At 40.3% G+C, this 23896-nt stretch overlaps 1 protein-coding gene across 3 annotated transcripts in view; it reads right to left on the bottom strand.

Moving 5' to 3' along the window:
* Positions 1-23896, bottom strand: part of adarb1b (adenosine deaminase RNA specific B1b) — a 116903-nt gene that overhangs the window by 64773 nt on the left and 28234 nt on the right. For all 3 annotated transcript variants that reach the window (XM_044365433.1, XM_044365432.1, XM_044365434.1), the window contains exon 2: positions 10008-10075. The gene's annotated coding sequence lies outside the window, so the exon portion shown is untranslated. The remainder of the gene's footprint in view (positions 1-10007; positions 10076-23896) is intronic.

Genomic DNA, 23896 nt, shown 5'->3' with positions numbered 1-23896 from the left:
CACAGGCCTTCACTTGTAGCACTCCCAGCACAGACTGTTAAAACAACAACGTATTATTCTTAAATAGATTTAGATTTCGAACATGTTCAAAAAATAAAAATATAAGTAAGAAAACAAAACTTTTTTTTTTTATTTTATCCAAACATTCACATTCATTTAGTTTCACTCACTGGTGTCATATCTCTGACCTACAAGTGTATTTCCACACAATCTCCCTTTGTGAGACTTTAGGCCGTGATTCTTTATCTCCATCATTTCACTCGGCTGCGTTAGCTATAGGACAGATTTAAAGTCATTAACTGGCAATTACAGTGAAATAAATGGATTTCAATTGTTTCAATTATACTTTTTTCCCCCCCCCCACAAATGAAATGCAGACCGTTTCACCTACTGATGGCAATGAAGATAACTGACACTAATTTTACCTACAAAACAGCTTGGAAAACTAGCTGGATGTTATACAGAATAAAATATCCACCCTGATGAATTCATCGTCTAAGTAAATCTGTTTTCCCAACACTAACGGGGCCGTCATAGAAGTAGGTAGTGTGTGTGTGTGTGTCTGTGAGAGTGAAAAGACAGGAAGAGAATGACAGTGGGGGGACAGTAAATCATGTGGTTTGAGGCGCTGTGTGTTTCAACATCACCTACGGAGAACAATCTGCTTTGGAGCGAGGTTGTGGTTTTTCCTGCCAATCTGAATCTAAGGTGGCAAAATCGAAGTATTTCATTTTTTACATGATTGTTGAAGTCAGCGTCTGATATTACCTGTCAGATATACATTCATTTCACTACATTTCATTAGATAATAAGGTATTATGTTGAATACAAACTTCAAGAAAAGGCCAGAGCAAAATTTCCATGAAAAAAAACAATAAACATGCATTATGCATGTTAGTACAGCCCAATATTTTATATTTATAAATGTGGTACACAATGTTGTGTGTGTGTGAAAGAGAAACAGAGAGAGGGGGGTACTTGCTCACTGACAGAGGTTTGCAATTTGGTGGTCGGGGATGCTAAGCTTGTTGAAAACCTGGAGTGCACACAAATAGCTCATGCATGCAAAATGTCTGATATACATTCCACATCTATAAATATTTGAAATCCTGCAGTTCAATGTCTTATCATCTCCCCTATATCTTCTTCTCTGCAACCCGCTCCATACTATCCGTCTTGTTTATACTGACTGCTCCCTCAGCGAGGCTGGAGGGTACTCTGTGATTCATTGAAGTGTTAAGTGAAGATATCTGATAATTGAACAGGCCTGGTGGGCCACCAGGCCAACGACAACCCACGCAAAACTGAAAAAAATCTTTTTCATATATGCCAAAAGTAACAGCAAATATACATTCGTTCAGAAATCAGTAGCGTTTGGGAGCCTCTGTGTCGTTGCCTGGGAAACTTTTGGTAGTGTAGCTCCTTTAAGAAATAGGGCCGTGCGTAACGAGTGTGTAATTGAGCGAGTGTGAGAGAGTGAGTAGTAGAGCGGAGGAAAAGGTTAGCAATAAGTTAGTTAAATGTACAGTACAGGCTACAGTGTGTCAGTTCATAAATGCTGCAGCTTCTCAAGACCAAGAAAAGTCTTGTCTGTTGTTTCCCCAACTGCTGAATGGGTTAGCCTAACCTAGCCAGGCTCACTTAAGGTGGACTGGCCTTTAAGGTGGACCAGCTGTTCTCATTTTAGTGTCAAACTCAGCTGCTCCTACACAGAAAATGGAGAAATGTTGGGACGGTGTACCTCATTACAGCCTGTGGTTCAGCTGTAATGAGGTATACCAGGGTCTGCGTGCACTCCACCACAGGTTGGATGGGGATAAACAGATGTAAACAAGTTGGTTGCTCAAGAGACTGTTATTGCTGCCATTTGGCAGAAAAGTAAGTTTGTATCAGGGAGAGCCAGCAAATCTTGATGACAATATGAGTAAGATTTGCATGCAAAAGGAATGGAAAAACATATTCCCACCCTAAAAAAATCAATCATCTACAATCTGTTACAAGGGTGAGCATGTTGTCAAACACGACCGACGAGCCCAACACATCCGACAATCAGAGATGATGCAGGCATTTGGGAAAATACAAAAGGAACGGTACGTGATGGAAATTTGTACTTATGCAGTGAAATATGCACAGCATGTCCCTGCAAAACCCTGTCCTTTCACGTCAATCCAAGTCAGGACAGGTGCCAAACAGTAAATGTTTATAGCTATTAATCATACAGTATGACTGATAGATACTGGGAAAAAACTGTAACTGATGTTAACATAAAGTATAAATGAAAATCAGTTCTTCTTCAGTGCTTTTTTACAGTCACCCCTTTTTCAGTAATGCAGACGACACACAGATTTATCTTGCTCTGTAACTGAGCAACTACAGACCATTGATTAAATGTTCCTGAACTTCCTTCCACTAAATACAGACTAAACAGTTTTTTTGGAGCAGAAGAAGAGAGATTGGGGACGTTTCTCTAAACCTGATGCTTGGTCTTTGAAAAGCAAAAAAAGTTATAATTCTGTGTGTAATCATGTACTCAGATCTATATTTAGATCTATATTATAACCACATTAGGTCAACATCAAAGTGTGTTGACTGGCATCTTAAAAAACAGAAGGAGAGACAAGTTTCTCTGTGTCTCCCTTTGACATAAATCCTGTGATTCCTGCACGACTTTTATTAGGTCTCTCTCTCCAGAAAAACTCTCAGCTGCAACTTCAGTTGTTTCTCAATCCTGCAGTTATGCTACTAACAAAGATTAAGAAAAGCTAAACACATCACACAAATTCTCTGCTCTGGCTTCCAGTGTCATCATACCATGGAGATTATAATATTGTTGTATTGTAGTCTACAAATATAGCTTTTACCATACAAACCATCTTGACCTCTCAGATCATCTGGTGGCTTTCTGCTAACTGTTTTTCAGAGTAAAAAACTAAACATGAAGAAGCAGAATTTAGTTATTAAGCTGCAAAGAGCTGCTTTAAAGTCAGGTTTCAAACATTTTCTCTGCTTTAGACTGACTCTTATCCACTCACCAGTACCCACAGGGGTATTGTGATGTTCAATAAATAAACCCTTGTCTATAGAGTATGATTAGGTTAGAGACGGCGTCCGTGCAGATGATTGTAAAGAACGATGATGATTGATTCAGTAGGTTGGCCTGAACGGTTAATAAGATTAAGAATGAAGTTATTGCATACTGATGAAAACTTATGTGACTTACGCTCCCCTGTGTGTCATTTGCATAAAGTTTATGAAAGGATCGAATTCCGGTTGAGTGGAAGATGGGTTTTCCAGCTCTTTTGCTCCGCTGTGTGCAACCGTTGTGTCTCCTCTGATGTTTTCATGCCAGGTGAACGCACGCCGACTCTGAGGAATGATTTAAGTACTATTATTTTCAAGGCTTAAGCTGATTCCCTTTTTTAAAAAAAACAATTCCACTAATTCTTCTCTACTGCCGTTAAACAGCCGTCTACACGCACGAACATGAGGACGCACGTGTAGCGCGCACACACACCTCGACAAATGCACAACCGTTCTTTCTTCATCCTCTTTGTCTCCATCACACACACACACACACACACACAGTTTCCCTAAATCCAGAGTGCTAATTATAGCTTGCCCATTAATCAGCGACAGCCGTAATTATACTAATTCCAATGTGTAATCTGATCAAGGTGAAGAAGATCAAATCGCAGCCTTTCTCTCCTGTTAGGCTTTAAGGGGTTTTTAGTAATGGTAGCTACAGTGGAGAGATTGTAAGGAAAATTGGTTTAGACCAAAACAATCTGATTTGACTCGGTATGTTAGCTGAGTAGGAGGGCAAAGTACAAGCATGTGTGTAAATAAAGCTACCTCAGTTGTCTGGGAGCCATTGTTCCTGCTGAATGGCTTTTTTTTTAAAATTAATTTAACATTCATATTTTTAGAAACAAAAGCAACCTACAGAAAAGGGCCTGGCTACCTACCACAGCGAAAACTATGTAGTCATTTAGCAACATTTGGCTGAGCTTCCTTTGTGTGAATTTGTGTCTTGTGTATTTTTGGGTTCACTTCATGGAAACCAGATATTTATTTGCTTCAAACAAGCAGGAGTTCCAGATGTTTTATAAAAAGAGAGAGGCTGCATTCCAGGTGTATTCGGCATATTTCAAGCACACACTTTTTTTTTTTTTTTCTCTATGTTGCTTGTCTGGTCAGAGAACCAAAAAATGATCATAACTTAAGCCTAATATTTCTTCTCATACAGCAGTTGATGATATAAAAAGAGAACAGTGAATCAAACTCTGGCAGTGCCCGCTACATAACAGCAGTTGCTGCTAAATGTTCTCCAGTGAGCCAGACAGACAGCTGACCACCATGGTATGTTTTTATCTGTGTGTGTAAAGGTATTATAATATTTCTCCATCTGTTATGTGGCCTGTGTTATTCGAGAGGCGGTTTGCTGTTGTGCGGTGATAATATTTGAATTCCAGTGCACCAACGTGTGTGCGTGCAGCTATGTGTGTGTGCACTCATCTCCCCGAGGAGAGTCTAGACTTTTAATCATCTGCTGACAATAACGCTTATAACGAGGATAACTTATGTAGACGTGCGTGATGGATTATTATTACTGTGGGGTGCTTTCATAAGTAGCCCTTTGCTGTTTTATCTGTGTGCCTGTGTGTAATTGTTGTATGGATTGGTTGTCAGATCGGGGCTGATTTGAGGTAAGACTCATCTGTAATCATCTTACCGAGCTGGTGTTAATTGGCAATAGCACGTTCTGTTAAACGTCAGTATGTGATGTGTGTGTAAATGGACGTGTGCTCGAGCTCGGGTCTGAGCTTGCACGTGGAGGTCGCGGCGTGTGCGTCTGATACACGAGTGTGTTGTAATATCTGGACACCACACCTTTTTTTCTTTGTCGACTAATATTACAACAAAAATAGATTTCTGGCGCTTGTGAATCAATTCAGAGTCTTAAAAGATAAGAATCGTGATTCTTGTGGGAATCTTTTTTTTTTTTTTTTTTTTTCCACCCACCCACAATAAAACACACTGAACACTAGAGCCGCACTGATTGTACATCCATATGGCTGATATTACTGGCCAATTTTTAGTTTATTACATACACCAATAAGGATATATCTCTATTGGCAGATATTGTAGGACAGAAATGTTAGAAAGATATGTATGAAAAAAAAAAGGATCCATTACATAGTTTGTGCACCAGAGAGCACTCACAACTTTATTTTCCAAATGTAAAATTCCCTGCTCAGTACTGTCACGACTATTTAAATTACAGTATCTATTAATCATCAGGTTATTTTCTTGATTTATCAATTAAATGGTCTATCAAATGTCACAAACAGACACATTTAAATATCTACAGTAGCTTTTTGAACCCCAAACCAAATATATTCCATTAACTATAATATAAGAGAAGCATTAGCAGCAAATCTTCACATTTCAGAAAGTGGAACCATAAAATAATTGGGCATCTTTGCTTGAAAAATTACTGCAATGATTAACTGTTTATCAAGATAGTTGGCAATACATATTCTGTTGATTGACTAATCACTTAATAAACTGTCTCAGCTCTAGTCACAACACTTTTATAACCACGTTTATGTAATCCCTATAAAAAGTATGTTATGTGTTAATGCTAAATGAATGTCTGTGATTATAAACTGTGACAGATTTTCAAACTATCATCTATTGATAACAGTATCATCCTACTGGACTCTGTGCTTGTCACATAATCTAAATGCCACAAGTGTGTCATTATATCCACACCGACTATATACACAGTGTGTCAGCGCTTAATAATAACACCTACGGTCATCGCTTCTCCGAGAAGTACACAGAAGTGATGTTACGGTAAAAATATGTAAACACAACACTGTCGCTGTAGTAATATGAAGTTGGATCAGTGTTCCAGATGCGGCGAGTCCCATCTGCAGTTTGTACAGTGTAAAACAGATGTCACCGAGACAGTAAGCAGACCGACTCTCTGCTGGGTCGAATCTACACCATCAGCGATAGCAGCCTCTATTACGGCTTCGCCTGAATGACTACATTGTTTTTGCATCTGGTCACCACTCCTACACGTCCAGGTTCCAAAACAAATGTGGGCTTTGATATCGGATCCGCCCGTCTCCTGTCTGGTCACGGGGACGGATGGTTGGATGGAAACCAGTGGTGTTCCGTGTATAATGTTCTTTTTGTATGACAGCTAGCGCGGCTAAAAAAAAAGAGAGAGAAGTGTGAGAAAGAGTGTGAAACAGAGCGACGGGGTGTGGGTGCCGAGTGTGAAAGAACGCAGGTATTCTCCATATGGATTCTTCACTTATAATTACATGCTAATAATGCTGTGAACCGCTCTGACTGCTGGATGGTACAGAACATATGCCGTCGAAGGTCTGAGGAGGAAGAAGCCAAAATACAGGAACGCAATCCTACTAAAACATAACCTAAAGTTTATTATTTTAAGATATTTTAGAATGCTGATGTTTCTCATTATACCACATCTACAGAAAATAGCCATAATCAAGAACTTTCCAAAAGCAACATTAGTGGAAAATGATTAATGAAGAAAATGAGAAAAGAGTATAGATGTTAGAAGGAACTGACTGTTGAACACAAGCCAAATCAATGCATTCATGTCTCATTTCTACCAATAAAGCAAATACCATTACATCTTTGCTTTACCATTGACCTCTCGGACATTTTCTTTCTCTTTGCCTGGATTCTCAGCTTGATCTGCTGTTGCGTTCCTTTGCAAACTATTCCTGGGTGAGGGCATCAGATCAGCCCAAAACGTAAAAAAAAAAAACATCTTTCTTTTAACCTCCAGAGCTGATCAATTGTAAGAGCTGGCTGGACAGTCGAAACCGCACTTGCTCCCTGATTGTAAAAACACACGGACATCTGTTACATCTGGCCGATGCCAGATGAGCCTCTTTGGAGTGGACTTGCAGGAAATTATAAATTGGAAAATATTTGAAAAATTATGAAGCAGAGGGCAATGATGTTTTTTTGCTGTTAGTTTAATCGTTTAAATGCTGCGCAATGCGAGCAGCAGCTTCAGTGGTTTCTCACTAATGTGGGTCACTCGAGAGGGTTTGATATCACAATTCTATCACAACCTCCGCATTACTGACCAGAGGGTTAAAATACATAAGCTGAGAATGTATGTGCAGTATTTTAAAACGATTCTGCTTTAATTTTGTTTTGAAATCTTACATGTGTTTGTGTCAATGTGTGTGTGTGTGTGTGTTTCAGATAGCGACTTGTCACAGCAGACCTCCTCTTGGCTTTAAAACATTATTCAGTCCTTTTGGCGGCCAGATGACACCGCGACACTGAATTCTAACCCCTAGCTGATGGACCAAAGGTCATCCGTCAAGCAGTTCCCGTTTCATTGGCGCTCTGCTTACACGCACAAGAAAAACACTGTGTTGCTCATGACACCAATGAAATATGGCTGGCCTAGTTCCCTGTGGTATAAAGATTAAATCATCTGAGGCAGCCACTTCTGCAGCAACAACAAGAAAAAAATTAATGATAAGGTGTGTTATTATTGTACGCAGCTTCCTTCTTCCATCACTCAGTGAAGACTTGACACTGTATCATGTAATATGTCATATCCATCAATATACATCTGCAACAACGCCACCAAGACAAATGTTATTACTGATAGCTGTTGTTTCTAAGGCGGATGCTTTGAATATTTCACTTCGACAGTTTTTCCAGGGATTGAAAAGCTGTTCTTCGGTTTTCCTCTGCAGATTTTCCTTGTTCCAGGTATTCAAAGTGGCATTTATTGCAGATTTCTTCCACCCTACAACCCTATAATCCTTTCAACCTTGTGCTCTTGTTTTAAAGTAATCCACAAAATCCACAAAAACAAATCCAAACACTATCTTCAACTCAGTGAATTGTATAAAAAAATTTTTTTTTTTTTTTTACACCTGTAGTGCCACGAGCTTGTCGAAGGCTGGTCTTTCTGTGCTCCCCTGCTGCAGCGCGGCGCGGTCTGGCTGGGCCAGTGTTGGCTATCTTGCCAACGCTGCACTAAATGTTCATTAGAATAATGGAGGAGAGGTGGAAGCAGGAGGGCAAGATGCCACGGGTTGTGTTTTCAACCACACGGGCTGCAGGAACGTCGCTGCCATAAACACACACAAATGCACACACGGTGAACGGGGCATCTGCTAAAAATTCAGCATTACAAATAATGGAAATTAACAGCAGGTTTGGCGCGCTTGTTTGCATGCAAAAGCCATTTTGCAGTTTGACGATGCAAGCAAACAAATATGTGATTACATCACTGAAAGCAAAATATGTGTTGTGTGTGTGTGTGTGTGTGTGTGTGTGTGTTTGGGGCTGATACAGAAGCTAATACTGCTCATACTGTCTGTGGTTTCAAAGTGTCTGCTCTCTACAGGCAGGATGAGGGAGGCGAGACGGAGACAGGCAGAGCTGACAACTATGTTTCAGGTGTTTTTACTTTCTCCCCTCCCACCTTTACCCTAGCGGAGAAAAAAAAAAAAAAATCTTCTGTAGACAGCGTGGTGCCATCACCTGAGCGCTGCTGGGTATAGCCCCCGCGAAGCGACAGGCGGTGGTCACAATCTTCTCAAGGCGGACCTCTTCCTCTACCTGACAGCTCCTTCCCCCGAGCACTCAGCAGGAAAATGGAGACTATTTAAATGGAGTGCGAGGAGGGTGGTAAATGTCTTCTCTTATCAATAACACCACCTGAGTCTGAGCTATCAGCTGTAAAAAAAACGTTAAATATTGAAAAAGAAAAAAAAGGCTATTTAGTATTTCAACTTCCATAAAGTTGGCGGACTTGTGAAAAAGAGAAATGGTCAAAGTTGATACAAAGAAAACACTTGATCCTACAATTCCCACAATGCAGTTTTCCCTGATATCCTCCCAAACTGGTAAACGCCCATGTTTTACAGACTATACAATCACAGTTTGTATCGAAGTCTTTACATTTTTTAATCTCAAGCCTGAGCTGAAAAACCCTTGATGACATCACGATGACATCACCGGGATTATTTTCTCAGCTCTTCCAGAGCCGCAGAAGAGACTTTAAAAAAACAAACGTTGTTTCAGGCTGAGTAGTACTCCCAGTAGTGAGTAAACTGATTGTTGTGTGTAAAATTGGTGGAGTGGCACTTAAAACAATATCAAGTAATTCCTTGAGTGAATGAGTCACCGTCACATGAAAAGACTAGGGACAAAAAGGGACACGGGTATATACTGTAAGTACATAAATGGATTCCCATTCCATATAATTAATCATCCCTACACAGCAGAGAAAAAAAAAGGTTTTGGGATTCAAAAGCAAAAAGAGACAAAAAAGGGATGGAGGAAGAGCCCAGGATCCCCTGATATTCGAGCCGGTCTAAAAATAGCCGTGCTGGAGCAGAGATATGAAATGAACTCCTCAGAGACCTCACAGAACAAAGACCAAAAAAAAAAAAAGGACAAAAAACTGTACCCTTTGTAAAGCTGAACAGCAGGAGGGGTGATGTGGCGTCGGATCAAGGTGCGTATATAAGTTACACCGGTGTTTGTGAACTCTGGCTCGCACTGAACACGAACCCTCCGAACGACTGGTAACGTTACCCCCTCGATTGGCCACCGGTCACTGGAATAACTCCAGGTTTGAAAGAGCCGTGTAGTCAGCGCCCTCCCGACTTTGCGTGTAACACTTGTTTCACATGAGAAATATCAATAGCTTTTCTGTTGGAGTGATTAGTTTCCGCTGATGAAAGAGCACATCCAGGAACGGGCTTGTCCCGCTGCCAAATGAGGATTGTACAAAAAAAGCTACAGCCAAAACCCCGGTAACTGTGCTTTTTGTTTTAGTTCTCTCTCTCTCTCTCTTTCGCAATAACAGTCCCACAAATATATCCATCCGCACAACTCGTCTGAAACGCTGGTCATCTAGAAATCCCGCTGTTCCGCTTGTAAGTCACATTGAGTGTGAGTGCCAGCTCTGAACTCACCGTTCCACTGAGTAGTCAAGGGGAAAGCTGTTTTATCTGCCAGTCCACAAACGCCACACACACCTCGCCTACAGGAAAAAAAAAAAAACACACAGTGGATCATTAATATATTGTTGATGTGATGTGTTCTGGACATGCAATATAAACATCATATGTTAATATCTTAAAAATAAATGTTACTGACTAAAATGTAAAAAAATAAATATAGATATTTGAGTTGATTGCATTTAATCCTTCATCTAGAAATGTTTTGGGGGAGTAGAACACCCTGCTTTTAACTGTAGTGCTGGAATAAGGCTGCGTGTCATGCACAGAGTGTACGATTTCTTAAAAGGAGATGACATGTGACTTTTCTGAGGACATTCCACAGATTCAACCCGAAGCAGCGACTCAAAGAAACAAGGCCAAGAATCTGAGCAGGCTGTCAGTAAGACATCACGGATCAAAATGGCATTGCTAAAAAAAAATAAAATTTAAAAAAAAAAAAAAAAAAAAACCACTGGCCAACGACCTCCTGACCTCCGCCTCGGACAGCTTGACACTAACCAGCACCAAATACAGCAATACCACAACAGAACAGCATTGAAAACAAGAGAGAGGCAAGTAAACAGCCGAGATATCCTTAGAGGCATGGGAAAAAGGGAGCAGATGCTGTCCCATTGTCCAATCACATTAGCGACTGCGATTCGACTGTTACAGGCACAAGGACGGAGGGGTATCTTGAAAACAAAAAAAAAAAAAATAAACACGGGAGGTGACAGAAGCAAGATTTAGCGCCGACCGAACCTGAGTGGCAGGCTTCTAAATAAATTAAAATCACTTCTTGTCTCACTCTCAAAAAAACACTCTGCCCTTCAACGGTGACAAACGGAGAAAAGAGCAGAATGTTCAGGCGTTTATGAGAGTTGCATCAGTAGCACATTTGATGCTGACACCAGGAAACATTCATGAACTATGGAAGATCATGTGCCTGTATTAGCATATACAGTATAGCCAACAAAAAAAAAAAAAACCCCAGAAAAATCATAATCCTACTCAAACAAATGAATTTCTTTAAGATTATTTAACTTATAGCTGATACTCTGACAGTACAGAGCAGCGAGTCGGCTTGTCCCTTTAAAGAAAAGGCTTGTGGGGCGGAGTGTCGCAGACCATATGGTATCCGCTTGGGCATATGGGCAACTTGGTAGGAAAAAGACACTCCCTGTCAACAGCATCTTCTAACCCTCTGTGCATGTGTGTGTGTGTGTGTGTGTGTGTGTGTGTGTGTGTGTGTGTGTGTGTGTGTGTATCTCCATCATCTGTATTCAAGACATCCACTGAGGTAGTAAACACCTCTCGGAGCCACCACAAGGATTTCTTGCACAAGAGTCACCTTCCTCAAAGTTAGCCTCAATTTACTTATTTTTCCCATGCAACATGTGCCTGTTACAGCGAATATATGGTCTTAAATGTAGATATTTCAGCAGGTGTCTAAATACTGTGGGTCTATACAAATACCAGAGGTCAAAACATCCATATAAAATCATAGTTAAACACTGTATTTAAACTGTGACGCACACATTTCCCAAAAATCCATATATGGACATGTGTTCTTTCTAGTGTTTACAAGCCTGCAAGAAGCTCCATGTTACTGAATATAAGCCAAAAATCAAACACACACACACTACCCTACTAAAACTCTCAAATCCTCACTTGCACTCTTCAAGTTTACACTAATATATCTAAGCTCGTAGCTGGCTCACGAGTCCCAGCACTGATGTAATATAGATAACACTGACTTTTAAATATACGGCCTCGGAGGGACTCGGTGTATCCAAAACATGAATCAATGTGGATTGTCCTTGGCATAGTCTTCTTACATTTACTAGCCCCACACAGCATGTACCAAGTTCATTTAAAAAAAAAAAAAAAAAAAAATTGTTCAGTTTTATGGCTGGATGTGAGCTTAAGGCAGCATCTTTGTGCAAACAAAACAAGCGAGCACTGAAACCGGAGCATCTTACAGGAGCTTTGGTAGGATTTTGTTAATACAGTGAAAGATTTGTGACACAAGTAAGCTGCGAGTTGCCATGACTCACCTTTTTGTTTTCTCCCTAGGAGGCTACGCCAGCACTTAAAAAGCTGCCTAGTCTCTAGGGCAAGAGTGTATGTTACTACTAATTTAGCAGTAGTGAATACATCAATTTGAGTCTAAGCACATTCAACCACCTCTACGATCTGCTCTGGGGATTCTGTCTCGTCTACTCCACACTTGTAACAAAAGTGGAATCACATTATAATACTGCATTAGACAGCTCTATTTTGCTGAAATGGATGGGGATAACCCGTATCCCAGAAATGAACCTTGCCTGGCTCCCAGCAGTAGCGAGGAATCAGCATTATGTGGTTTATCCTGACAGTCATTTTCACTGAGATGCTAAGACTGTTACAAAATCCACAGCAGCTGCAAATCTTATTGAAAACAGCCCCTGATTCAGTGGTTTTTGCACAGACTCTGCATTCTTAGTAACTAACGCTGCGGTTCCACATGAGCAGCCAAACACGGTGGCAGATGTCAGTCGTGATAGATTAAAAGACAACAACTGGTAAGCGATTTAATGTCGATGAATCGGGGGAACAAAAATACCTTAGGATGCTGATTCCTAAACGAGCTTTGCACATCATGCAGCTTCTTCGTTTGTGAAACCTTAAAACAAAAACAGTTTGCGTGTAGTGCCAACTGCTGTTAACGGAGCCTGCCCTAAGCTAATCCAAATTTTCCAACACTGTGCAAATAACCCATGTTTTCAGAGAGTGAGAAAAAGTTCACTTGCATTTTCTGACGTCACGTTTCCCGAAGGCTAAAAATCCAAAACAGTGTTCAACGATCTGTGTTCCTTCCTTTCAGTTCAGTTAAGGAGAGATGCTGTTGCTACCATTAAAAAAAACAGCACTGCAACACCAGTTCATCAATGGTTTCATCTTTAAAACATCTCCGTTCTCAGTTCAGACTATGGTTAGGCCTCCTTTGTCACGTTTTATGTAAGGTTGAAAAAGTAACTAAATAAAATAAAATCTTGCTGAAACCTTATTATTTAATGCTGCATACTTTGCAAAAATGCAATCAATGTTACACTCTTCTGTCTGACTGTATTTTTGACAGTGCTGTATAATTTGGTGAAGGAAGGCTTACAGTATTTCATTCATCCCTGAAGTATTATCTTTATCTCCCTCAAATGTACCCAGTTATGTTCTTTTTTAAGTTTTTTTCTTTACAAAGTTGCAGAGAACCATAGAAACAGGAATCTCAAGAGTATTAGTTAGGCCTTTTATGTTAAAATGCTAAAACAAAAAAAAAAGTGCTCCAAGGCTACGCTCAAATCTCCACAGATGATTCAGAGTAAAAATCTGTCACCATCTAATAACTGCAAGAAATCTTTCTGTGACTATAAAGGGTGTCCCGAGCAGATCCACATCATCAGGTTTGGGGTTATTCAAGGTATTTCTAATGGATCAGTTGTGTGGCTCTGATTCTTTGTTTATGGTGTCTCGTTGCGCTCTGTCACCTTGAAAAACTTTCCTAACAGACAGTGTTATTGAGCTAGCAAGTGGAGGGGGGGGGGGTGCTCAAGTAAACAAACAGCAGCCTTTGGTTACAATTAATGATGAATGACAGGGTAAGTTGGCAAGAGTAAACATCCTTTAATTTTTACAAAACCTCTCTCAGTGACCTCCCAGTGCCACTGACAGTTATTATTGACTGAGGTATCTCACGGAGCGATCGCTGATTGTTCTTCATTTTGTCGTTTAACCGTTCCAGATGCTTCTGCCATCAAATCTCTCTAGGAGATACTAGTGACTTTGGCTCTTATCCTTCAATCAATCGATAAAAAAACAAATTCTGAAGCACCACAAATTACTGACTGCATTTTTTAAAATTCTCTTTGAAAACTATGACATATATCAGGTTTCATCAGGTGAAACAGAAAGGCCAGATGATGCCATTACTGTGATGGATGACTGCAACAAACTTCAGCATCATTATGCAGATGGCGTGACAGCTGATGGCTTTTGAGCTTGTTGGCTGCCAAAAGGCTTTCACTTTTGAAAACTGAATTTAGGGATTAGGATGAAAGTCACATACTGGGGGAAGCTGTTGAGGAAGAAGTGAACGACTCGCTCTCGTTTAAACTCCCAGTGTAACTGCAAAAGGTGTCGCTGGGGAATTAACATCTAGTCAGTCCAATGGAGCTGCTCAGCTGCCAATAGCAGAGGGCTATAAATGGGAGTTGCTGTGTGAATGTGAAGACAAGCGTGCATGTTCAGCAAACCTTCCACGGGTTGATAAATCTTTGTGAGAAATGCGGCGGGATAAACCCTCCGTCATATGAATAAAGGCATGTGATCAAAGCTGCCCTGTTAATGTCAAAATGTGACATGAACGCAATACTGGTGCAACACTGGAATGAAGTCAGAGTCGTAATGAAATAATAAAAAATAAAAAAACAACCTTTGAACAACAAAGCACCACAGCAAAGTAAATGAAGGATTAAAAACACGAATGCATGTTTTTTTATCATGTTTTCTGTGTGTGTGTTAGTGTCAGATGTTTCTTTCTCCTTTTTCAGCTGTTACAGCCAAGATAGATTTTTTTTTGTTATTGTGATTATGTAAATATGTAGATGTAATTAATTTAGTTATACTGTTTGCATGCATACGCTATGTGGTTTGAATGATTAAAGTATTGTTTATTTTTGTTATATTTGTATTTAATATACCTTTAATACAGTTGTGTGCGTGTGTGGAAAGCAGGAGAGCAAATAGTTTCTTGACCAGAGTGAAGATGTTGTTTTTGAAAGGCTAAACGCCAACAAATATGGATTGAAGCAGAAGATTTCGTTAGATAAAAAGATGTTATGAATTTTGGAAATGATTACTTCCATCTTTTTTTTTTTTCTCCTCCCCCAATAAATTTTGACTTTTGAACTTTAAAACGCTCTGGAGTTTTTGGAAATGTTTGGATCACACAAGTCAGAAACAATCCTACACAGCCACCGCCAGAATCTAATTCTACAATTGTCAAAAAAATGGCTGAATCTGAAGGATTATATGGACATTATTGGTTGGAAAGGATTGAGTTATGCTTCTAAAAGAAGTTTGTTGGATCAGACGAAGTGCTGATGGAGGAAAAAGTGAGCCGCCACATGATGAATTAAATCAAAGTGGATACTGTGAGTTAATGTATGCAAATGAAACATAGAAATGCAAAAGTCATCTTTGGATTGTGTTCCTAATTTAGAACGTTATAAAGCCTTAAACTTTTGAACTTTTGAAAATGGAGGAAGAAGCACCTCCTGCTGAGACTGCTGCAGCGCTGCTGCAGAGGCACATTTCAATGCGCTACTTGGAACACACAGAGGTAAACTGGGAGTGTGCACATGCTAAAAGAATGAAATAAAATCACTGACAAAGACATTGGGAATGTGATCGACCGAGTCGAATCATTCAAATGTGCTCTAAGTGATTTTACGGATACACATGATTTAGTCTGTATGATACTATCCTCTGAGGAGAGAGAAGATGATCTTGTGACATGGTATGATGAAGATAATGCATTTTACAGTTTTTAAAAGATGTGGAGATATGGATAAATGCACATCAAGTGGATAGATAATCATTTATAAGACCAGAGGAAAGTGTTTCTGTGACATCTGAAAGGTTAAACAAGTCCAAAGGTTTTCAGAGGACAACGCTATCATCTGCCTCCTCTGCACGTATGAGTGTGGAAACACAACGAGCAGCTCTATTAGCTCCAGCAGCAGCAGCAGCAGCATTCAATGAGAAATACCAATTGGAAATGGAAGAAGCTCAACTAAAAGCACAACTGAGAAAGAAAAAATGAATTGGAAACAGATATTGCAGTTACAAATGCTAAATTAAAAGTCACGGAGTTTTGAAATGTCCTCTCAGGTTGGACGAACAACACCGACACAAAGCGAGAAGATGCCACGGATTCCTATTTAGAAAACGACGGAAGAAGGAGATCTACCCGCATCCTTTCTTTTCCCCCTCCCCATCTGCTTTCCCTGCTCGTTCCAAAAAAACATCTTTTGACGCCTCTGTTGACAGCTTTGTGCATCTTGCCAGAGCACAAGGCAGCGAGGGAAACATTTCAACCCAACCCCCACGAGGATCCACAGGAGATTCAATTTCAGCTTGTCTTAAACTAAATGCGAGGCAGTAACAACATTTAAGAACAGCTGACTTATAATTATTTCAGCATTAACATAGTATTGTGCGTGCACGTGCACAGTCACACTGCGCACGATGTAACGCAACAAGGCAAAGTAGGAAAATAATTGATTACGCTGCTCGATTAGAACGTGAAAACTAGCAAAGGTTGCTTTTTTCATGACTAATCAAAGACAACATTCCTTTTTATAAATAACTACATTTTACCTGATTTCATTACTTTTTGGTTACTGGTTTTTAACACATTCTCTGCCTGCAATGCAACCAATTACTATAATTCTCAGAGTGGACTGATTTGTTTAGTATGCAAAAAAAAAAAAAAAAAAAAACAGAGGAAACTGAATTGGATGCTATCAAAAACTGAACAATGGATTTTAATTAGATAGATACCCTACTGACAGAACCTCGTAACTGTGTGCACGACAAAAAACCTCAAACAACAATCATATGTGACCGCTGACCAAACAAACCTCGCTCCCGTTTCACGTTCTACTGTCGTCACAGCACTATTAAAATACCGTCACACCAATAACAACGGCACAAATTACACCCAGTGGTGCACCTCGATATTAAAGACAAACTCTTGACATTTCTAACAAAAGGCTAAATGTTGCTTGCCAGAGGGGAACACAGAGACCACATAAATAATTGACATCCAATCAAGGGAAATTATGTCTGAGAGCCGTTTTGCATAACTCAGTCTGACACGGGCTACAAATACTGTACAAAAAAAACGCACAGACACACCATCAGTCTGATTAACCCTCCGGCTTTAGTACACAGTATAGATTATGAGTCACAACCACTCATTAGAAAAGGGAATAAACAGAGCGGCTGCGTTAAAAGAGGTCACTCTCGTGTGACTGACTCCATCACATACATCGCGACCCCGTGGTGCGACCGTGGGCAAAAACTGCATGTGTGTGTGTTTATATATATATGTGTGTGTGTGAATGTTACCATTAATGGCATCAGCGAGACATGTTTTGCTTTCAGCGCAGGTCATGAACTTTACAAGAAATACCTTGAATTTAGTAGTCAGTGTTTTTTTTTTTTTTTAACCTCTCTGTGTTCATTGCAAAGTCTTCAGTCTGACATGTGTTTGAGCAGTGACTGTGTGTTACACTATAGGCAAGAATGAGTTGGTAATGAAGCATGAACACACACACACACACACACACACACAGACGCAGACAAACTCAACTCCACACAGATAAATAATTGAGAGCTCTGTGCTGTATCACTGTGTTACGCGTCAATTAAGAGATAAACATGAAAACGCGGCTTGTTTTAAAGTGTGCGGGTTGTGTTAAGATCATCATATTAAAAAGCACAGAGTTGTTTAAACTCGCATCTACAAGCTGGTTATTTATCACTGCATTGTTTCTTTTAGTTTCTTGTCAACGTCATTGGTAACACTGATAAATCTGGGAAATAAAGAATTATAAACACGATTAATTTAATATGACAGGAAGAAGCCAAAAAAAACAAGTCACCGGTTTGTAAACTGACGCTGAAACTAGCACATTGAAATATCTCTCTGACTCAAAGTGAACAAGTTTAACATAGTGTTCACTTAACAAATACAACAGATGGGTTCGGTTAGCCGGCATCCTCTGCGGCCTGGAGGGTTTAGCGCTCACTCTTCCTGCGCTGGTACCACATGTAAACACAGACAAGGAAGGTCCTGACCTGAATCAAATATAAAACAGACCAATCAGCTTTGAATCCTGGCTCGACATATTAAGTGTGTCTGAGCAAACAGTAACAACGTAGTGAACCGCAACCGAAGATACATGCGCTGTATATATATATATATAAAAAAAAAAAAACTCCATCTGTTAGTCTGTCCTGTTAGAATGTCTTATTTGGACACATCTGAGTCTGAGTCATCACTTTTTCCAGATGACACAGCCCTCCGGAGTGTACATTACTCATGTCACTATGACGACCCGTCAAAACTGTATTCATAATGTTGTGTGACTGGCGATGGACTGCGTATACCGACGGCTAGATATTTGCTGACTGTAGTTTGTGCTGAACAGGTGAGCTAACCTAAAAAAAAAAAGATGTTTTTTCCGGGAGCAGGTCTCTTTGGTTTAATAGTCAGAAAGGGACGGAGCAGGAGGGAAAGTATAATGTAAGCAGTGAGAGTTCTGTGCAGTAGACTGTGAGTAATAATGCTTGCTTAATGCATTCAAGCTGTAAAACTAATAACACTCCTCTCCCTCTGTCTTTCTTTACCTTCTGTCCTTTTTTTTGCTGTGTAGAACATCAGGTGGCTATATTTGCACGCTGTATGTCAACTTACTAACAACTCATGTTTAAGAACACTGATTTATGTGCACACGTGGTTATGAAGGTACATCTACTGCTCAACACCCTGCAGGAACTGCAGTCTGACTCTTTTCCCCTGACCCACATCCGCTTAAATGAGGTAGGAGACGGCGTTAATGTGTGAAATAACAAATGCACAGTGGTTACTTTTATTGTCAATGGCTTTCCTAAATGCTCGACTATGGGAGGCTGCCAAATGCAGAGAGAGAGCGTCCGTTGGGATTGAACTGTACTAAAGTTAAAGGTCAGCAAAAATGTCAAAGTGGAGGGCATGGTTTGAGAGGTTTTTTTCTGTGCCAAAACAAATTCTAAACACCTTTTTTTTTTGTGATTGAACAAACAATGAATAAATTGTTGTATCTGCACTTTCTATAATGCCAGCTAGTCCAAACGGCAGATATAGATACAGATGTGGAAAATGTCAGGGAATGACATAAAGCTAAGAGGATACCTATCGTCATATAATATCAATCCTATCCCCAACTGGACCATCACAACCACAACCAGTAGGGATCAGACCAGTATGTTCTCTAACAACTAACAGCTCTTATTCTTCAGCGAAGAAGCTGACCAATAGCAGCTTTTGGACAAAATGTTACTTTGAACTGGTGATAGATGAGAAAGATGAAAGGTTAGAGTATCACAAAGTCATTATAATTCATCCTGAGGGGAACACGGACGTCTGCACCGAATTTCATGCCGATCTAGCTAATAGTTGTCAGGACATTTCACTAAAAAACTAAAGGTAATAACTGTTGAGATATTTCAGCAAGGCTGTGTGATATGACGATATATATCATGTGACGATCGTGTCATATTACGCTCTATCGTTTATTTCATCGTGTTGTAAATTACACTCTTTACGGCGATGTTTTTATTGTCATTTGGACACTTTGAGTTCTTCTGCACAGTAAGGATGTGGGCAGGAAATCTGCATGAAGGCAACACAAACAAACATGGAGAAGAGTGAATGTGAAACCCAGAACGGGGTAATTCCAAAAAGTAGAAGGACTCTGACCAGCCAAGACAAAAAAATATTACATACATTAATATTTTATATTTTTTTAGATGCTTAACTGAAAAGTTGCAGAAAGGTTCTACATAAAAGGAGAAAAATAATCAAATATGAGTAAGTAGCCTATCTTTTATTTGTCGAGTATATAATTCAAAATGTAATAAGAAATAGGACTTTCCATGTGGTCATTTCATATAAACTATATAGAAAATGTGCTTTATTGTGATATGAATCATTATCTGGATATGAGATTTTGGTCGTATTGCACAGCCGTATATTTCAGTACGGAGCAAAGTGGTGGACTGACCAACCAACCAACAACACGTGAAGTTTTTAGTTTGTATTTTTAGTTTTGTCAAAATAAATAATTAAAATGGAGGAGGAGGAAGTGTGGGCCTTCGACACCAGAGTGCACAATTTTCACACGCAACTTCACTTTCACAAAACGGATTCTGGCTGATGGAGCGACTGATTATTCCAATTACCAAACGTTTGACGTTGAGAGGGAATTTTTAAATCCTCTACATGCAAAGGCTGTGCGAGAGCGTCACACGCGTGGTGCCAACTGAACATATGGAAACCAGTAAGGGAGAGGGAGCGGGGGAGCTATGTTGTGGCCTGGCAGTGGTGACGTGCGTTTGGGAGACCGACTATTTTCAAACAGCTTTCATTTACAACTTAGCCCCACCCTTGCTTTCCCTCGCCAACCGCTCTGGCCACCGCCGCTCTGGGTCCCGCGAGCGGTCGTCAACAGACCCTTTGTCACTTATATAAAAGCTTTACCATGATTTCACAACTGGCAGCTATAGAAACTGTACGCCAGAATGTGTCAAGAGACAAAATGGGGAAAAAAAAAAATGAGCATTTTGCAAAGTGAGAAGGTAAGATTATAACCTGTGCATGTAGGCCACCCGTGAGGCAACGCCAAAGGCAAGACCACGGTTAGTAATGAATAATGCAGGAACACATCTACAAAAATAAACGTGAAAGTGCACTGTGCAAAAGGGGGGAGACAGAAGAGGAGGATGGGGGGGGGGGGGGGGGGGTGAAATAGAAACAAAAACAGGAACCACCAGCAACAACTACACACACACGGAGGGGGGGGGGGGGGGGGGTGGAGGGGTCGAAGCTGATCAGATTGATGTAGATTTAATGAGATATTTAAGCCTGAAGATATTTTGCGTGCGTGCATGTCCTCTATCAGACCCCGCAGAAATAATTCCCTAAAAGCAAGTGTAATGCAGCGGGTTTTCCTGAGCCATCAGATTTTTTTTTTTTTTTTTTCCTCTCCTCTCTTCTTTCTTCCTTTCTCATTCATTTGATGTGCTTCCTCCTAATCCTCCCTGGGCTGTCGACCTCACAGACACAGAGGACACACTCAACCATTCAGCCATAGCTACTCATTCACATAGCAGAGAAAGCTTTCCTTGTTCAGTGTGGGGAAGTGTTTGGACCTCTGTATGTATGTGTGTGTGTGTGTGTGTGTGTGTGTGTGTGTGTGTGTGTGTGTGGGCATTTGTTACCTCACAGAGATCTTTTCCGGTATAAACACCAGTAGTCGCTCATGGGGACCAGAACCCGGTCCTAATGAGGCAAAACATCATTTCTAAGGTCCTGGTTAAGGTTTGGTTTAGGGTCTGTCCATAATGAATGAACGTCAATGCAATGTCCTAACAAGGATAGCTGCACAAACTTATATATGAGTGTGTGTGTGTGTGTGTGTGTGTGTGTGTGTGTGTGTGTGTGCATTTTCAACAGTATAATTTGCAGCATCATATCAGAGTCGCCAGCTGCTGAGGGAAGATTTTTCTACATCCAATACACGGAGGTACTGAATTACATTTCTGTAACTGAGTGCGGTACTCTACTCGGCTATATTTTGCTACCCATGAATGGGAACTCAGTGATTCAGCAACGAGTGTTGATGATTCAATAGCTTAAAGGGGAATGCCACCCATTTTTCATAGCAAAATATGTTTCCATCAACCCCTCCAGGAACTGCCAGACCCAGCTGGTGCAGGTCAGATGACTTTTCACCTTGGATGTGTGTGTGTGTGGCATGCTCTGTTTTCTCTATCCCCGGGGGAGCGACATAATTCTTGTATATGATTCCTTTTCTAAAAGAAAAAAGCAATTATGCCGCGCTGAGTTCTACCGATATTCTGTTTAGCCAATATTTCACTGGTTATACTGCGCAGAGACGAACATGCATATCTGCCATCACCAAGGTAATGTTTATTTTTAGGTTGTCCACCCCCAAAATTTCCATCCTTCAGTGTCTGAACTCTATGAAACCGTGCCCCCTTCTGCCTGAAACCTGAGCATTTTGTCATTCCCACCTTTTGTTTGTTGTCATCTCCGTGGTTGATGTACCATATGTGCTCTCGTTTTTTGTCCCCTACCATGAAATGTAGCTAAAAGCAGAGAGAGAAACTGGTGGCTGTTTGTGAAACCAAATAAGCCTTTTTTTTTTAAAAAAAAAACCCTCATAATTATTCGAATCATCTGGATGGAGACACTGGAGCTCTCAGTTAGAGTTCATGTCTTTGATCAGAACTCCCTGACATTGCAGTGAACTAAAAAAAAGGTGAATGCCAAAAAAAAAAAAAAGCATCCAAGACAACATAAGCTGCTTGTGATCTGACACAACTGGGCTTGGTAATTCTAGCTCTACAAATGATTCAAAATTCTTGCCTATAATTACAATACTTTTCAAAGTTTAGTGAAAGATATTAAATGTAAGAAAAGCAGGCACGTAACGAGTGGTCCGCAGACCGGAACGTCTAGGACAGCAGGGAAACTCTGGATACAAAAAAAGGTCAATCAGTTGTGATTTTAGCCCCTTGAATGAAACACTTCACACTAACTGCTACAGAGCAGCTTTTAAAAGTAGGAAGTCTGCTTTTACTAAGTGGCTCTATGGAGTAATGATTACATGAAGGGAGTTGCTGAGAAAAGAGCAATGCATATGGTATGAAAATGTTTTAAACCCCCCTATTATGGCCGCGGGCTTTTGTAAATCCCAACATGCGATGGAGAAAGTGCATCGTTCCTCCAAGTGCTTTCAAAGTCCAGTCAGGCGTGTCTGAGATACCACTTGTGACACATGGACAAACAACGGAGAACGGCCCCGAGGCCAATTGGTGTAACTGTGAAAATGCCAAGATTGATCGGTAGAAAATAGCCATTATTACCCGGAGGTTTAATTAAAACATGATCGATAAGATAACGACTGTCAAAACAAAAACAAAGCCAGTTACTTTTTTTCTTTTTTTCTTTAAAAGTCATGACAGTCTTTTCTTTCATCAAAAAAAAAATATTTTAAACAATGCTGTGACATGACAACTACTGGAAGACAAAAGAGATTTGTACAGAATCGGGCAGGAATATAAAACAGGCGAAGAGAAGAGAGGCGAGTGAAACTGCGAGTGACTAAGCCCTCCGAGGAAAAAAAAAAAAAAACGCACCACTGCAGCGCCAAGCACTACTTGTCATTTATGTCCAGAAACCAGAACCGAGGCGTGTTCCACAGCTGGTGTGTGGTAGTACACAGGGACGACTGTTCAATCGAAATTACAATCCTACGACGTGTAGCGCCTTGAGTGTAAACTCATACTGTAAATGATAATTAAATCAATTAATATCAATTTGCCAAATGCACTGTACCTCAAAGCAACATCTACTCCCAGCTCCATGACAGAACGTGTGCAACACTAATAGTATATATATATATATACACACGGTGGCTATTTGAATTAAAGAGATCCATGAAGCAAGTCTACTGGCGATGTCTGGGTAAATGAGATTCACTTCACTGTCTGTTGTTTCTTGTTGAGTCATTACAAGTATACCAATCCAGGTTAAGTGGAGTGGCATCTTTCCAACACACACACACACAAAAAAAAAAAGTTATTAGATGAACGCCTGCAACACAAATGCATGCAATCAAATTACAAGACTCATTTGAAGTGTCCCCCCCCCCAAAGTAGGCAATGCAATTAGTCTCCGTTAGCCGTCGCCTATTTATGTTGGGACAAATTTCATAATGTGCGTTAATCCGTTTTGGGTCAGACCGTCGTTAACGCATTCATAGTGTTCGTCGGTGTTTAACTACGAGGTTTCATGCTGGTGAAACGACCCAAAAAAAAAAAAAAAAAAGGCAGCGCTGCTAAAAATAGTGTGTTTGGGTCAATACACGGGCATTGTGGGTGTATGAGATACTGCAAAATATGGGAGGAGGGAATGAAAATATAGCTACATATGGTAACCTGATTTATCATTGACATCCGTGTACAAACCGCTG

This window comes from Thunnus albacares, chromosome 11, assembly GCF_914725855.1.
Source record: "Thunnus albacares chromosome 11, fThuAlb1.1, whole genome shotgun sequence".
NCBI classification, from domain to species: domain Eukaryota; kingdom Metazoa; phylum Chordata; class Actinopteri; order Scombriformes; family Scombridae; genus Thunnus; species Thunnus albacares.
This window is presented reverse-complemented; position numbering and strand designations above follow the sequence as displayed.